This window comes from Oreochromis aureus, linkage group 11, assembly GCF_013358895.1.
Source record: "Oreochromis aureus strain Israel breed Guangdong linkage group 11, ZZ_aureus, whole genome shotgun sequence".
NCBI classification, from domain to species: Eukaryota; Metazoa; Chordata; class Actinopteri; order Cichliformes; family Cichlidae; genus Oreochromis; species Oreochromis aureus.
Genome location: NC_052952.1, coordinates 1,754,649 through 1,774,006, shown reverse-complemented (window position 1 = coordinate 1,774,006; position 19,358 = coordinate 1,754,649).

Sequence of the window (19,358 nt, the reverse complement as noted above, 5' to 3'; positions counted from 1 at the left end):
AAAATAATATCAGTGTAGCATCTCCTCACAGTTTCACTTTGAAAGTATCTTCATTAATGTTGCCAGCTGGAGCCTATCCCAGCTGACACAGGACAAGAGGCACCAGCCTTTTAGTTAACCTAACCCCACTGAGTCTGTGTGTGTTCTCAGTCATCCACATCATGGTATTCCAAGGAGCTTGGAAAGAAACTGACTGGACTTCTTGAAGTTTGTTGAAGACGTTTCACCTCTCAAGCTTTTTCAATTCTATAACTGAGAGTGGAGAGTCCCAGGTTTTTAATCTGGTGGGATTTGTCCCTCATTGTGTGCCTCACCACATGAGCCAAGTTGTGAAAAAAGATGTTCGATATGTGACCCGCTGAGATCATTCGTTGCAAGATGTGAGTCGGGGGAGGGGGGCCTTGGAAGGGATGTCAAAGCTGCTTTGTAGGCGGCAGACAGTTTGTGATAAAGCCAACGGACTACCAAAGATCCACAAAGTAGTAATTCCACTCAGACCCATCTCAGCACCATCCTAGCTCCCCCTTGTGGGGAACACACCCCATCACATCAAAAACTCTACTGTCCTCACCAACAAGGTCCAAAAGCTTTCACTGAAAAAAGATGAAACTATAGCGTCCTCTGATGCGGTCTCCCTTTTCACGTGGATACCTACAACCATAGTCCGTGTAGGTGGAGACTGTCAGAAAACGACTACAAGACAGAAACAGCTTTACCCCCGATCAGATTTGCACACTATTTTAAATATGAGGGTTTCTACGGACACAAACATCAACAGCAACCTTTACATGGAAGAAGTGGAAAATAAAGCTCTTGTCTCTGTTAGAGGGAAAGCACCTAACCACTGGTACAGGTGGATGACACCTGGGTCAAAATTAAAAGCACGAAGCATGTTCCTTCACTGCGCACATCAACTCAGTGCAGAAACACAAAGGAAAGATACAAGATAATAGTTTGCAGTTTCTGGACGGTGCCGTGCACACTGAGGAGAATGGAGACCTCAACACTGAAGTTCACAGGAAGCCCACACACACAGACCAGGACCTCCTCTTTGACTCCCATCACTCGCTGGAATAATCAGGACCCTGCAACTACCAGCCTCACAGTGGAGAGACGTATGCATCACACTACACTTTTATTTTTCTTTCTTTAGATATAGGTAGTGATGGGTCCAGCAACACTGACGCACCGACGCATGTATCAAGCTCACCGAGCGAAGCCTGTATCGGTGCGTGTGTCGCTTTAAGAAAAAGTCACGTGATCGATCCAGCTGCTGTATGGCTCATTGCCAACGCGCCAAACTGTGTTTAAAAGGTACCGCATCCGCACCTGTCAACGGAATGAGTCGCCACCAAAAAAAACCAAATTACTCTCGCAAAGATAAAAAAAAAAAAAATACACATCTCTCCATAACAAAATGGAGCCCAAAAGAAAAAGAAAAGTTTCTGCTGTGTGGGATCATTTCGATCTTTTAACTGCAAATAATGTAACTGTTTGTCTGTCTTTGTGTCAGTGTAATCTATCAGAATAGGAAAAACAGCAATGTGACCTGCAGTGTAAATTATTTATTTCATTTTATGCAGGTTAAATGTCGCATCTGTTCTGCTTTCTTACACAAACAAAAGCACCTCCTCAGTGTTTAGGCATTACAGAGCCAAACATGAAAATGAGGAGACAAACACACCGAGAATGAACACAGGTCAGCCTATATAGACACTGAGCAGCATTATCATCATTTTTTTTCATTAATATGTGTTTTATTATTTTGAAATCAAGCATCTAGGAAAACTGTTCTGGACCAGACAGTCCTGATTTTTTTTTATAAAGGATTAACAACCCCTTAGTATTGTGGAGAGTGTCGGAGAGAAACATTCCAAGATCAGAGGATCCTTTAACGTACTGGGGGAATAGGAAGACATCTTATCCCAACCTTTTCCACCTGGCTTTACAGTTTTTGTGTACCCCAGCTTCATCTGTGCCTGTGAGCGTGTTTTCCAAAGCTGAGGAAATGGTGTCAAAACAACGCAATGGACTGAATGCAAAAACATTGGATAAACTTATTTTTCTGAATAGAAATGTATAATAAACTCTGAGTCAATTACATTTAAATGGGTAATGTTACATTCACAATACCTTCATTTTAATTTTCACTTAATGTCATTCACACTATATTTTAAAGATGTCTACAATATTTGGCAATGTAAACAATATAAAATGATTCCATGGAAAGTACAATACCTTACAGTGTATACAAGTACGACTAGGTCATTGAATCAGTGTCTGTTGTGAGTCTCAAGTAAGTTGCCTGCAATGATATTTAAGGTCCAGCAGGTGACAGGATGGAGCAAAACAGCAACACTGTGTCGACACAGTATCGATACAGTTTGGGGAATGTGCTGAAACGCCTCACGAGGCCTCATCTACCCATCAATGTAGGATATAATTTACAGGGTAATAAAGAACTGGTTTTGGTTTAGAATTAATTAATTTATACAATCACACTGTACTGTAAAACACTTTAGTTTACACTGTTATTTATATGATTTAATCTTTCTTTGTTTTCTGAGTTACCAGTGGCAGCTGTTCCAGTCCCTTGGTTGATGAGCTAAGAGGTGGAAAAGGGGGCGGAGCAAGGCTTTGGAGCGTGATGTCACGGGGGTGGGCGTGGAAAGGATTTTGGCCCGATCCGCCATTTTGGGGGTCTAGCGCAAGTGAAAAGGGAGCGAAGGCACACACCACAGCCATGGTTCGTATTTGCTGTGTGGTCAGCTGCAATGTGTGATCGCACGACCAGCAAGAGAATAAGCTTGAAAAGGGTTTATCTTTTCATTCTTTCCCAACCTGGAAGCAACATGAGGCAGCTCGTGTATCGATGTTACCAAACGAAGGCGTCTAGCCTGGATTATACCACTACTCTGGATAATGAGGGGTAAATGGATTTTGTTATGTTAGTTTCAGTTAGGTTTTTGTGTGATCTAATCTTTTTGTGTCTTTGTAGGCTGATCAGCCATTATTTAAGTTTCCCCTTAGTCTCCTTTCAAAAGTTTGTTTGTGTTAGTGTTGTTTGTTACCAACTTTTGAGTAGAGTTGTGTTACTTAGACCTCTTTTATGGACCCAAGATTTAGATTTTTGTATAATTTAACCAAGTTTGGTTTTGTTGGGTTAAATAAAAAACCTTTTATTTGGACTAACCTGTGCCAGACTTTCATTTACTGCTCATCAGGAATACAATCAATTTAGTGTTGAACATATTGTGGCGAGCTCAGTCATGGAGGAGACAAAGGTTTCTTTGGGAGCACCCGTTTATTTTATAACCGGCCCCGAACACTGCCGCTACCTCCCTCCTCAGCGCGGCAACAACATAAAAACACAAAATGGCGCTCTCACCCGGAAACACACAGTCGCAGAGGGAGCGTCACCCGTAACCATGGCAACATAAACAAACATAACTGTAAGACAGAACATAAATGTCAACAACAAATCCCCGAACAGCCCTGGCCCACTACATAGCCCCCACCTAAGGGGTCAGTCGTCCCCGACAACCCCATTACCCAACACAAAGTCCTGCAAATGTCCATGTGTCTTCCTTCGGTAGCGGGCTGATCTCAACCAGCAGGGAAGAGTCACTTGGATGAGAACCTGGGTGCCACCAGCATCCCCTGCCCCAGCGGCTGCTGGAGCGGGCGGGCGGTGCGGTGAGCCTCTCCTGGTGCAACACCGCCACGTGCCCTGGGCCCGCATGCGGATCCGTACACCACTTCTGTTAGCCGCCCACGACTTCCGCCGCCGCCCTTGCCAGTGACCGCACAGCCTGGGAGACACCCTCTCTTGCGAACCGGGCAGTACACCCAAACCTTGTCGCCAGGCACGAAAGCTCCCCTCGGCACCTGGTGTCGCAGGCTCTTTTCTGTCGTACTCTGGCGCTGACCTGGACCTGGCGGGTGTAGTCATGAACCACTCGCGGCCGCTCCCTCAGCCTCCTGTAGCAGTCCCTGGCCACTGTTACGGGTTCGAAATTGAGGATGAGAGTAAAACAATGATGGTCCAGAAGAGGTCAATCAAACAATTGATTTTAATGAATGCACGCAGCGTGGAGAGGTGCAAACTGCAAAACAGTTGTACATCTCTACCCAAAATACACTCTAGATTGCTTTTATAACATCAGGGTATTGTAACGCCTTTCTTGCGTTTACAAGCACATAATTTGCATGTACAGAACATTCATGTATTTTAAGAATTAACTGCAACATAGAGGTTCCTCCTTGTGGCATACTCTTCCGAATATAGTGATGACCTAAGGCCTTTGAGGTCACCATGGACTGGACATCCTTCCGTCACCTGTAACTAGGCAAACTCAAATACCACAAGAAGCTGAATACATTCAGGCCTTTGCTCAGCTACTATTTTACTGTAACAATATACTCAGCATATGAGTTATGATATATATATATTTAACTCAATCATTTTAAAGTAGTTATAACTGCACCTGTAATAAACATGTTAATATTTGATTATGATAACCCTATAATATAAATTATAACATAATGCCAGCAGCTTCAATAAACACTTTGATGAAATGATAATTAATGCCATGATAAGATGATGGTTATGTAAAATAATCCCTGTAATTCCACAATTCCCCTTTTGACGTCTTCCAAAGACGTCACTACACCATTCCCAGGTCCACTACCTTCGCTCTGACCCTCTCTAGCCGCCCCCTGACTCAGCAAATCCGACAACCACCTCATGTCCTCTAGGTGGTCCAGCAATAAAACACCAGCTCCCACTTGAAAACACTTCATGCTTAAGTGGTCTCTGCTCCTTTCCTGGGTCCCTCTCTAGTGGAAATCTTCTCCTGTAAGGGATAGAAAACAAACAACCTTTCTCTGCTACACCTTACTAACTTACTGTGTTCATCTCAGGTTCCTGTCATTATTCAAAGTTGGTTCACAATATCATATCAGGCAAAATCACAAACCCTACTGCCACGTCTACTTTGTTAAGCTCTTCAGCTAGACTCTGTACCGGTTTGCCAATCTGTGTGTACATGCCTCTACACTTTTAATGTCTAAATGCACATCTGGATGTATGTGCACTTGTATGTCTATCTGCATCTATGAGTCAGTGGTTTTTCAGAAAAAAAAGGCGTTAAAGTGAGAAATGTTTCCTGACTATTAACTCCTGATACTCAAGGAACTTTCCTGTTTGCCGAACTTCCTAGGTTTGGCCTTTTACACTTTTTACTAAAGAAATTTTAACAGAGCCCAAAGAGATTTTTATTTTGCTCCTGTGCTTGACAGGTTAAGCGAAGTTGTTTTTTGTTTTGTTTTGAAATTTTTCCTTCTGTGTGTGTGTGTGTATACATAAGTAAGGATATGATAATCAACATAAGATCCCTGGTTTGCAAATGATTTTCTGCCCCGCTGCTGCAGGGCAACATCCTGCATCATTTTGTGGTGAGTCTATGTTGGCTAGTTCAATACAGATATGTAACAGTTGCTTGATTGCATGGCCCACTCAGAGTTGCACAGTTTTAATGTATGTGGAGAGTGTTTTCACAGTTTAAACATAGGTTACTCACATTTCTAGCCTGATTGTTTCCCAATAAAAGTAAAATCAAACATTACATTTGATTTTACTTATGTATTATCCTGTTCTGGGCTCTATCCATTATATTAACTTTATTTAATCTCAATACTCTTTATGTGTGTGAGCAACGCTTTTAATTTTATTAAACACCACCCCAGTAAAATACACACCATCCCCATGTCAGCCTGACTCTCCGCTAAAAAGCACACTTCAAAGTTTTCTATCTGGTTTTACGCCTCTTTTGGCCTCAAGCATATACATAACATGCAAAGGTTACTGTTAATGCCCGTTAGACAAGTTTCCATTATCTACAACATTTTGTTTCACCCGCTCACCCTTACACATTTCCTGTTCACTTATTGCATATTTATCTTTAACACCATTTACCTCAGTAGTTGCTAAGCAGAAACAAAGCAACCTGTGGTCCACCTTTACCCTGTAAAATAAACCCCTGTCATGTTTGTGTCTGTAAGCATGTTTTGCATTCATTGATTACACTCACGCCATTCCTGCAAGTTAGGAGCTGTAAAGTTGAAAGTTACCTCAAGTCCAGGCCTTTGGCCTGGCCTATATTTAAATCATGTGTGTTTGTAAGCGTGCGTGCAATTAACCTGCTATGTTCTCATCTTCCCTCAACATGTATCACCTGGACACTCTCACCAGTGAAGCTTAAAACCTGTTTGGACGGAACATCAACTCTAAACAAGCACAGTTACGCATTGTGTATAAAATTAACTCAACCTGTAAATAGAGACATCACTGTTATGACAAACATAATTGATTCCTTCATGTATAAATGTCAGATTTCGAGCATCTAAAACTTTACTCAGTCTCTGTTGTGCTAATGATGTCATAGTGAACGCCTGCAAGTTCACATAAGCCACCACACTATGTTAGTTAGAACTTTTAATGAGTGTTCTCTCCCTACATGTGCTGTTTCCTATATTATTTTGGCCACCCCTGCTGCATGCTGTGCACATTTAGGGTGCCTTGCTTCTGTTGGACTCAACCTCATGCTAACCTACATAAGTACCTGTCTTAAGAGAGACCTCTGCACAGCTCAGACGCCAGTTGCAAGAGCTCTCTAACATTAGAATCATCAACTGTGACTTATATAGTGTTATTTCGGTACTTTATACTTCACACATTTTCAACGTTGTTTATATGGGGAGTTCCTCTTTTGTGTCTATATTTATTAATATGCCTTATGCACTAGAGCTTCCTGTTTTTCAGTCTGGCTGAGCACTTGTTTGTGAGTATAAACTGGCCTCTACAAGCCTTCATTAGCAGATACACATTACAAATACTTCATATATACAGAGAAAACCCAATAATCCACATTTCACTATTTTGTTCTTTGGTTCAGATTTAGATTCTGTATTGTTCTTTATTTGTTATTATTTATATTCAGATTCTTTTTTTTGCTAGTCTTGGTTTGTTGTTGTCTGTTTGGGAGCTGACATAGTCTCTATGAATAAACTTCTTTTGGTGGAGTAGCATCAGGAGAGAAGCTCCAGAGAGGCATCTTCCATGTTAAACACTAAAATATAACATAAGAGATCTTCTCAACGTGTTGTATATTTTAATATTTCCTTATTATTTTGTCATAAAATAAATCAACCAAATAACTTAAGCTGTGTGACAGCACCTTGCGTTTACGCCAGGCTGTGAACTGCCCTGAAGCTACACCCCTTTTACCCCATTTACTTTCTCAATCTTAGTTTAAACTATTCCTGACCTTCTCCTTCTCTCGTCCTGATCATCTCAAGTACGTCCTGTACCAAATTTGCTTCCTCTTTTCAAGCCCCACATTTAATTACAAGCTCAAACATATTTGCCCTATATTGCTGTCTCGACGTGTTTCCTGTCCACTTAACAGAGTTATTCTCAGAACTCAGAAAGGTCACGTAGACATTTGCTTAGTAACCCTAAAAGAGCACCTTTCATGTAGCTAATCGCATATATTAACACCCCTTTTTGTGACACATCTCATGTGTTACAAACTCAAAATCCTTCACTCGAGCTTAGGAAATTAAAAAAAGTTAGTCATATCATATTAAGCATACATGCTCCGGCCCTTCAAACCTGTGTTTAAGGAATGAAATCAAATTAATCATCATGTCAAATCTTTTCTTGGCTCCATCCACAGCCTGCATCCTTGAAACGTCCTATAAACAAAAGCCTGTGTGTTAACCAGAACATCACCTTTATACTCACTTTCTCCACTGATGATCCAACCTGTGTTATAACCCAAAATAAACTTACACAGAACAGTTATTAATCATGTGTCCCCTCCGTTCATGGTAACTTAAATTACATCAATGTTTCCCTTTTAGCATTTAGCATTCTATAATGTAATAACATAATCCAACCCCAATAAATAATTTTCTCAACGCACACATCAATATCCCAAAATCAGCATCCCCAGATTTAAGTCTCCCACTTGTCCTGTTTGTCAACCTTTTATTTATTTCCCTCTTGGTCCCATCACTCACATTCACTCCCATGCATTCACACATGATATTTTTGCTGATACTGCAGCCTTCTGCGCATCGCCATCAGATGCTCCACATCAGCAAAATGAGCTCAATCATTTGTTTTATTTCGTTTTCCTTTTTAGGAAAATAGTTCTCTATACTTTTGACTGGATTGAATCGATCAATCCATTTTAGACAGAGACTTGCCGCCAATCAGTCTCTGATTGTAATCAATTATAATTCTGTAATGCCCACCTGATTTTCGTATTTGGTAATTTTGTCAGCGCCGTCAGTTCACTCTCTTCCAGGCCTGCTTAGAACAAAAATGAAAAAGAGAGCTGATTGTTAGCTCATCAAAGTACAAAACAAAATCACCTGACAGGTTTTTTTCTAAGTGCACTGTTATAAAAACTATGGGCCCTTTTAGACATGTCCATGTTTATCAAAACTCCTCTATTAAAATGAAAACAACAGCCCCAAAAATCTTAAACCATCTTAAATTTCACCCATTCAACACACCGAAAACCTCGCCAAAAGCTACACCGTTTCAGTACACAACAATAACCCCGTTAAGCACTTTACCATACTCAGATTCAGCCTAACACCTTACAACAATGTGTCAACACTAATTTATAAACCTCCTAATCAAATTTGCACCTCTGAACAATCTACCCTCCTTTAAGGCCTCAATCACACACACACAGCAAGCTCCTCTGTCCACATTCACACAAGCTCTCAAACTTTTTCCATACTCAGCCATATCTCAACAATTTAACTTGGCAAAAAGAAATACATGTTTAAACTTTATCACATTATTTAATTATTTTCATTTTCTTTCTATACTAATCACTTACTTTGATCAATCAGTGCAAGAGCACTCCTGAGTCACTCTTATAAACACTTTTCTTTTGTTTTTTCCATCTATTTTAAATCTTTCCATCAATTGTATTAACCATTCACACCATTCTCTCACTCATACAAGTAGCAAGCCGATCTTCATTGGAGCGGATGATGCCATCATTCACCTCCTACATCGTTCCCTCGCTCACCTGGAGACCGCTGGGAGCACTGTGAGAATCATGTTCTTTGATTTCTCCAGTGCCTTCAACACTATTCTTCCCTCGGTTCTGAAGGACAAGCTGGAGAACTCTGGAGTGGACCATCACCTCACTACCTGGATTCTGGACTACCTCACCGACCGACCACAGTATGTGAGGACTCAGGGCTGTGTGTCGGACAGGGTCGCCTGCAGTACGGGGCCCCACAGGAACGGTTCTGGCTCCGTTCCTCTTCACCATCTACACTGCAGACTTCTCCCACAACTCCACCCAGTGCTTCCTGCAGAAGTTCTCTGATGACTCTGCAATAGTCGGCCTCATCACTGATGGGGACGACAAGGAGTACAGAGGACTGACTCAAGACTTTGTGGACTGGTGCCAGCTGAACTACCTCCAGATCAACGCCAGTAAAACCAAGGAGCTGGTGGTAGACTTCCGCAGGCACAAACATCCTCCACTGCAACCACTGAACATCCAAGGTATGGACATCGAGGCTGTGGACAGCTACAGGTACCTTGGTGTTCATCTGAACAACAAACTGGACTGGACTCATAACTCAGACGCCCTCTACAGGAAAGGGCAGAGCAGACTGTACCTGCTGCGGAGACTCAGGTCGCTTTGGAGTGGAGGCCCACCCTGAAGACCTTCTATGACTCTGTGGTGGCCTCAGCCATCTTTTATGGTGTGGTCTGCTGGGGGCAGCATCTCTGCTGGGGACAGGAAGAGACTGAACAGGCTGATCCGAAGGGGCCAGCTCTGTTCTAGGATGCCCTCTGGACCCAGTGGAGGTGGTGAGTGACAGGAGAATGGTGGCTAAGCTGTCATCCCTGATGGACAACATCTCCCACCCCATGCATGAGACTGTGACAGCACTGAGCAGCTCCTTCAGTGGGAGACTGCGGCACCCACGGTGTGGGACGAGAGAGATTTCGCAGGTCTTTCCTCCCCACTGCTGTCAGACTCTACAATAAAGACTTTTGCAGCTGATCAAACACACAAACCCACACATGTGCAATAAGACTGCTATACGTGCAATTCTTCTTCTGACGGTTGTGTTTTTGTATTTTCCTACTCAGTTGTATATAGTATTTGTATTTCTATTTTATTCTATTGTATATATTATTCTATTTTTATTCTATTGTATATAGTATTTTATTTTATTTTATTGTATTTTATTGCATTCCAGTGTTTTCTAATTTCTGCTACATAACTTTGCACTTTTGCTGTAACAAAACAAATTTCCCACCTGTGGGACTAATAAAGGCCATCTTATCTTATCTTATCTTCATTGCGTATGTTTGTGTGTGCTATTTTGCATATATGGCTTCACAGTCTCACAGACACTTTCCCATTCTCCAGTTAAAGAGTCAGTTTTCTCCGTCCCCCAATTACTAGCCCAAACTTTACTTCCCCACCTTAAATCACAGCCCTGCTGGTCTTCCACCACCAGTTAGGGCTTGCTGTCAGGTTCCTGGACACTGTAAACAATTCAACCAGAAACTTGCCTTAACATATCCATTCATGTTAACCTGTAGTTTCGTCCGACTCCTGGATCTGGAGAATTGGTCCAGGTCTGCTTGCCCCTAAAAATAACAAACTAAAACATTTTCATTATTATCACGGACGCCTAAACGACCCATTTCTCTTTTCTAGTCAAAAATACCAATTATGCCATGTATGTAAGCGTGTTCTTCCTTGCGTTATGTGGTCATGTAAATGCAGTGTAAGCTGTTTTCTTCATTGCATCCTTATATATTCATTGCATTTTCATGTATTCATATTTAATTTATGCATCTTTTCACTGAGCTCTAGATTCAAACTATCTCACTTCTGATTCGTTTCAAAAATAATCTCACATGTAACAATTGGTATATGTGTGTTTTCTATTCATTAATATAATTGTCAGTTATTTTGATTATCTTTACCTTTTGTATTATTTACCTCTTTGTTGTGATGTGGTGGACATCCCTAAACTATCACGAGTTCAGGGTTCAATTTCAATCCAATCATCTCCTATCTTCTCGCAGTCAAACTCGTCCAGCTTCATCTCTCACTGGTCCTTTTCCATTCACAGTGTCCTGTTCGGACTTCAGAGCCCCAGCAAACACAGTCTGTTTCTTCTCTGTTTTGATCTTTCAGTATTTCCTCTTCCTTCAGTCTTATTTTCATTTGCTCTGTTTTCTTCTCCATTCATCTTTTCTATCTTTTCTTCCAAGATTGCTCCAAGCTTGGCAAATATGACAGTCAGTGCCTTCAAGCAGACATATCACGCTGTTCTTCACCAGCATGCATGTTGCATCACGTGCTTTCTTCCATGCTGCTGGACTCATCAGTCGTTGTCAGTGTTACTGCTTTCGCCTGCACTGTCTTTTAGCTTCCGTTACTTCTTCACGTCCACGATGTTCTATCGGTCTTCATCAGGCGATTGACTGTCCTTTGAACTTCTTCTCCGCTTCAGGGACAAAGTGAGAGATCCAGCCGCACAATTTCGAGCCAAAACTGGCTTATTCTCCCAATTCTTTTAATCTACTTTTCTGCTGCTGAACTCAAGGTTGCAATGTTGAGAGAGTCCACCTGTATTGACACACTAAAGCATACAATTAGTAATATATTCATTTTTCTTAAAGGCTTCATTTGCTCCATGGGCCTCGTCTGTCTCTCTGTGTTCTTTCTGTACACACTCAGTTCCTTTTATGGGCATGCATTTCCTGTCCCAGACACACACATTTTAATAGCGCTTCACACATCACCATTCTTTAGGTCAGTTTTGTAGCATCAGTCACACAATAATTTCTTGAGTGGGTGTACTAAGTGCATATACTTATGTGTTTTTAAACAGAAAAATAAACTCAACCTCTCATCTTCATAGACCCAAAAGTAAGCATATTATTTCCCTAGTCAAAAGTCAAACCGTTACTCACAGTAATTTTAATCTAACAGCCTTTGTGTTTTGAAACTAAAAAGAGGAAGGAACAGCGCCAATTTAAACTGCGCATGTTGTCACTCAACGACACACACACAGAAAATGTAACTGTATATATTATCTCAAACTGAAACAGAACCCATCTAAAAATCCTAAAACATCTTACTTGACACCCCAAAACACACATCGCTTACAGACATCTTTTTAATTAAATTATCTCAAATTCAATTTCAGTTCTTAGAACCCAGATAACGGTCTTAAGTATCAACAGTTTATGTATCCTATCTCAAAACCCCTCAAAAGTCATACAGTCATGGCAAGAAATAAAACTTTACTTACATATTGTAATAAACAAAACCAGCGTCTTAAGTACATGCATCAGCAATGTCTAGCAGTCCCTATTAACTTCCTCATACTCTATGGACCTCTCAGCTGCCTTATTTGCATTCTCACACACACACACAATCTAAAAATAATACCTGCCTGACTCACAGACTCAGACAAGTCTCTTAATCTATTTACACAGACGTCCTATGATTACAACTGCACAGATTTTAGGCCTCTCATTTCAAAACCTACACAATTTAGACAATTTTTAAATTAACGGTCCGACCGATAAACTCCCTGAGTTTTTGTCATCAATTTAACCAGTCTCGGCCCGGGCGTGGTCACATATCTAAGACCCTACACAATTTAAAAGCGTCAACCAACTCAACCCCTGCCGAAAAAGCTCTGTTTTGGGGACATTTCACATCCCAGGCTTCCCGAAGTTTTAAGTTAAAGTTACACGCCCGAAACCCGGTTTCTACTGACCAAAAAGTGCAAACCACCGTCCCGGACGGCAAAGTGGTCCAACCACTAGTTATTCTGGAGTGCCCCAAGCTCCACAGTGACCAACTGACTATCCTCAACTGAGGACAAGGTCTAAGCGTCCCTTGACCTTGGCAACCGTTACGTCTGAGCAATGCACTTGTTAGACTCCCAGAGTCCCGTTCTATACAATTTAATTATTTTGAAGACACCCCAAAATCACAAACCCACCATATCGGTGTCCAAGCCCGGCTTTATAATCAATTGAGACTTTAATGTCACAAACTTCACCAATTACCTATTATTCTAAATTCTCTTTATTCTAAATCCTCTTTATTCTTATTCCTTTGGGACTTTAACCGGTACCTTTAGTGAGACTCTAACTCACTTTTACTCTTTTTCTTATCATTACTTCAACTTCAACTTCTCATGAGATTTTCACCAAAATCAAAACAGACCTTTACCAGTAATTTTCAGTGAGTAGACTTTCAATTTTGTCAGAACCAATTCAGCACTGTTTGGAAATAATTCAACAGGTAGTGCCTTACCTTTGAATAAGCCGGCTTATGTCCACTCACTTCGACCACTGACTCGTGTCTGCCTGTTTGAGCACCTTGGACCCTCTCAGTCTCAACCTCCAACTTTTCTCCCTCAACCCTCGGCCAATGCACCAAATGTTACGGGTTCGAAATTGAGGATGAGAGTAAAACAATGATGGTCCAGAAGAGGTCAATCAAACAATTGATTTTAATGAATGCACGCAGCGTTGAGAGGTGCAAACTGCAAAACAGTTGTACATCTCTACCCAAAATACACTCTAGATTGCTTTTATAACATCAGGGTATTGTAACGCCCCTTCTTGCGTTTACAAGCACATAATTTGCATGTACAGAACATTCATGTATTTTAAGAATTAACTGCAACATAGAGGTTCCTCCTTGTGGCATACTCTTCCGAATATAGTGATGACCTAAGGCCTTTGAGGTCACCATGGACTGGACATCCTTCCGTCACCTGTAACTAGGCAAACTCAAATACCACAAGAAGCTGAATACATTCAGGCCTTTGCTCAGCTACTATTTTACTGTAACAATATACTCAGCATATGAGTTATGATATATATATATTTAACTCAATCATTTTAAAGTAGTTATAACTGCACCTGTAATAAACATGTTAATATTTGATTATGATAACCCCTATAATATAAATTATAACATAATGCCAGCAGCTTCAATAAACACTTTGATGAAATGATAATTAATGCAATGATAAGATGATGGTTATGTAAAATAATCCCTGTAATTCCACACCACCAACACGCGCCGGTTCCCTGCCTTGGGGACGGGGAAAGGCCCTAGGACGTCTCCTCCCACTCTCTCCATCGGGCCCCCACCCGATGCTGCTGCAGGGGAGCAGTGGGCGTTGAGTGGGGCCCTTCCGTGCCGTACAGGTGTCACAGCAGTGCACATGAAGTTCCACATCCCGTCGACAACCAGGCCAGTAGAACTGCCCCTGAGACGGCGGAGAGTTTTAGCATTCCCATAGTGGCTGGCCCCACCGAGCCGTGGACAAGCTCGAGCACCTGCGACAGCAGCGACCGAGGCACCAACAGCTGCGGGAGATCCTTGCCCTGTTCGGGGCCCGCCATCTCCGGTACAGGAGGCCGTCGTGGGTCTCCAGATTGTTGTACTGGGAGTAGTAGGCCTTCACTTCGGGCCCCTGTCCTGACACCCCTGTCCAGTCTGGGCATCGTGCTGCCTCCAGCCAGGCCCCCACCTGAACCAACGTCGCATCAGCCTCCTGCTCCTGCTTCAGCTGCTGCATGGTCAACGAGCCATCCCCTCCGTCGGCTGTGGCCCGAGCAGTAGCCACGCCCCGTGCCTCCTGGGCCCGCTCTCCCCGCCGTTTCGAGAGGGGCAGCTGGAGTGGGCGCAGACAGATGGGTTGAGCAGAGCCGGTGTTGATGGCGTGCTGAACCAGCCGCGTCTGCCTGCAGTCTCCGGTTCCCTGCTTTTGACCGCGCTGGAGGGCCAGAGTCTCTGTACCAAGAGTGATAGCCAGCTTCGCGGTGTCAACGCAGGCCCCCAGCGGGTCAGCAGATCAAGGCCGATGATGCACTGTTCTTGGATGTCAGCAAGCCAGAAGTCGTGCACCAGCTCCTGATCCTTCACTCGGATCCGCAACGGTTTCTTACCCCGCATGTCAGTTCTCTCCCCGTCACTGTCATCAGCTGGGTGTCGGTGGGCGACCAACCCATCGCATAGCGGCCCGGATGTTCCAGGAAACACACCAGGTCGTATTAGGGAAATGGTGGACCCCGTGTCCACCAGGGCCTGGCAGGGCTGGTCCTCAACACAGCAGCTCAGGTAGAGTCCCTTGAGGTGCCCGACCAGGCCCGCCACCGCATCGTTCTTGGAGGAGGGCAGGAAGCTGGAGCGGTGGTCCCCTTGCTGTACCGCTCCCCTCTCATCCCCTGAGGCCACATAGTTCTGGCCTTTGGGGCGGACGTCAGGCAGTCGCGCCACACGTGGCCAGGCTCATCGCACCGGTAGCAGCGGTCGGCCGGTCGACGGGGACGCCTCCAGGGCTCCGAGGGCTGCAGCTGGCATACCTCCGGGACCTCCCCCTCCCTGTCGTAGTCTGCGGCTCTGATTTGAGGGTAGTTTGGGGGGCACCTGCTGGTTAGGTGGTGAGGTGAGCACTAGCTCGGCCCTTTCAGCCCCAAGGCGCCTCTCACGGAGAGTTTGAGGCATGGCCAGGCGGACGTGTTGGCGTGAGTCGCTCTGGAAAAAGTCCTCGCAGGAAAGCATGCAGGCTAAGCTCCTCACGGGCTGCTGCTGGGAACTCTGGGTAGCCACGACGAGCATACAGCAACACATCCGCTGCAAAGGTGCCCAGGCTCTCCCCGACCCACGGCTCCGGTTGGTCAGCTGCTCCCTGCTCTGCTCAGTGGAGTGCCGCTGCCCAAATCGCCTCTCGGAGTGCTATGGTGAGGGCCTGGAGCTCATGCTGCTCTGATGGGGCTAGGTCATGGAGTACCTGCAGTGCATCTCCTTCCAATGCTAGCGCTAGGTGTGTAGCAGCCTCTTCGCCGCTCCAGCCATTATGCCTCGCAGCTAGCCGTGCCTTGTGAGAGGTAGGGCTCTAGCGGGGTTAGCCCGTTGTATTTCGGTACCTTAGCTGGCGTTGCAGGCATCACTGCTCGCTGTCGGGGGCCCGGCGTGTCGGTCGACAAAAGCAGCCCATGAAGCATTGTCCTAGCGTCGGTCACCACGGACCGCTGCCGCGGTGCGCTCGCACCGTCCGGGACCCGTCGGGGACTTACATGGCCGCTTCGCTTGCTCCAGCCTCTGAGTGTATCTCTCCATTCCGCGAGGGTGAGCTATCCCACTTCTGACACCAATGTGGCGAGCTCAGTCACGGAGGAGACAAAGGTTTCTTTGGGAGCACCCGTTTATTTTATAACCGGCCCCGAACACTGCCGCTACCTCCCTCCTCAGCGCGGCAACAACATAAAAAACACAAAATGGCACTCTCTCACCCGGAAACACACAAGCTGTGTCCCAAAACGTCGGCTGCATCCTTCGGAGGACCCGGCCTTCGCGGTCTACGTGGGCCGGGTCCTTCGAAGACCGAGAAGGCCGGAAGTGTGAGGCTGTGAAATGGGACGGTCTAGCCTTCAGATTTGCGTCACCGCTGTGTCGGTGGAGTTTAATAAACTCAGCCGTCTGCTCCTTGCTATCTAAAATATAACAGGACACTGGCGTAAATTCTCAAACATCTCACACTTCTGTTTAATCAGTTTTCTGTTTGACGTTTATTCAGCTGTGTGAAAATCCCGGAGGAACCCACCCAATGGATTAATAAAGTTTTATTTAATCTAATAATCTAATAACTTTGATCTCAGCCAACCCGATTTACTCACGAATAAATAAAACACCGAAATAAGGCAAACAATTACATTTTTAAGTTATCCGAGTGACTTATACATCATGTTTAACCTGAGTAGCGAAAGAGCGGGGGTCTGAAAACGATGAAGCCGGGAGTCCGCTGCTCTCGCCGGCTCGGGGCGACCAATTGAATCCCCCGGTTTGCTATCGAGCGGTTGGGTAACAGACATCTCCGAAAACGTCGGCGCACCTTTGCAAATATGCGATGTCTTGATAAACCGAGCAGATATTTGAAATTTACACCGCCACTTTCTCGCCTGAAAATATGTTAAAAGTTTATTTTGTGACCCAGAAAGATTAATAAGACTAATTTTAAAACTTAGTAGCAGCCGCCATTGTTGGCAGCTGAAATTTGGCTGGACCGCGCTATGAATTCTGGGATATGGTGGGCCACGAAGGACACACCCAACCCATCCTTCAAATTGGGAAATGAAGGACGCATTTGTCGGACGCATTTGAAGGAGTCGACAATTGGGACAGCCTTCGTCGCCGGGCTGTGACGTAATCGGCCTTCAAATGCGGCCTCCGGAGGATGCAGCCGACATTTTGGGACACAGCTACAGTCGCAGAGGGAGCGTCACCCGTAACCATGGCAACATAAACAAACATAACTGTAAGACAGAACATAAATGTCAACAACAAATCCCTGAACATGCAGCCCTGGCCTGCTACAATATTATATTTACTTTATTACCAAAGTGTGATAGACTCTAGTCTCAGGAAGTACATTAGCTAGCTGTTACTAGCTAATTTCAAAATTACTGTTGGGTAAGGAGATGCAGCCTAACAATCCTGTTCTTACAGTTCTGTGGTGTCTCAGCATCAGATATATCACACACCAATGATCTCAGTGAAAGTAAAAGAAAAAGATTTTCACCTTCATTTCTGTCAAACGAGGCTGTATAAAACGTTTCTAGTGGTGAGTGTACAATGAATTTGTAGGTGCCCAACGCCAACTGTGCAGAAATAAAATATCAGTAGTAATTCCTCCTGTTTTGGCTTCCCTTCACTGGCTTCCTGTTAAATCCAGAATTCAAAATCCTGCTCCTCACATACGATGTCTTAAATAATCAGGCCCCATCTTATCTTAATGACCTTGTAGTACCATATCACCCTATTAGAGCACTTCGCTCTCGCTCTGCAGGCCTACTTGTTGTTCCTAGAGTATTTAAAAGTAGAATGGGAGGCAGAGCCTTCAGTTTTCAGGCCCCTCTTCTGTGGAACCAGCTTCCAGTTTGGATTCAGGAGACAGACACTATCTCTACTTTCAAGATTAGGCTTCAAACTTTCCTTTTTGCTAAAGCATATAGTTAGGGCTGGACCAGGTGACCCTGAATCCTCCCTTAGTTATGCTGCAATAGGTGTAGGCTGCTGGGGGATTCCCATGATGCACTGGGTGTTTCTCCTTCAGTCACTATATGTTTAGACATCTCTCTGCATCTCATCCAGTACTGTGGACACATTCATATACCGGGTTAATGTCCAAACGCACATTTTATAAATTAAACAACTTAACTTTTGTTGCAGGTTTTGTCATTACATCTGCCAACATCTCATCTGTTGGACAATAATCCAAAGTTATTTTTCCTTCACTCACAGTTGACCTCACAAAGTGATCCTGTCAACATGTTTACATCTCTGTCTAGTTACAGGATTCTTAGACAGTGCAATCGCACCCTGGTTATCTTCATAAACCTTTGGCGGCGCACGCTTCTGTCCCTCACTACCTCCTAACACTCCTGTAGGTTTGCCGCTAAAGCCATGTGCTCAGCTTCACGGGTAGATAATGCAACAGTAGGTTGTTTTTTGGTTTTCCATGTAATCAATGACCATTCACAGCCAGACTTATACAATAACCAGTTGTACTACGTCTGTCTGTTACATCAGCTGCCCAATCAGCGTCACTGTATGCCCACAACCTCAGTTCCTCATTCTCACATTTCCTGTAACACAGGTCTTTCTCAGATTCCCCTTTCAAATATCTTAGTGCATGTTTTACTGCAGTCCATTGGTCTTCAGTTAGCTGAACACTGTGACAGTTTACTGACTATAAAACTCAAGTGCATGTGGCCACATAGATCAGACTATCCACCGCCTCTCTGTGTCTTTTGACATCACTCATCTTTCTGCACCATCAGCGTAGTTCAGTTTTTGCTCACAAGTTGTCAGTGTCTCTTTGCAATCCTGCATGTTGAACCTTTCGAGTATTTCTTCCACATATTCTGTGACATTTTCACACAGTTATCACTCTGGTCAAAATCTATTCCAATGAAAAGTCTCAGTTTATCCAAATCCTTCATTATGAATTTTGCTGCGAGCATTTTCTTCTCAACAGTTAGTTTTGTCGCTGGCAGCTATGATCAGGTCATCTACCCATATTATGAAAACCTTCACCTTCTTCTTTTCTGTCATCTTTGTGTAAACACAGTGGTCAGCAGGATTCTGCACAAAGTTGTTCTCACTCAGATATCCATGTTCCAATTTCTGCCTGATTGTTTCAGCGACTTTTTCAAAATATATACACCATTTTTCATTTGTGTCAGATTT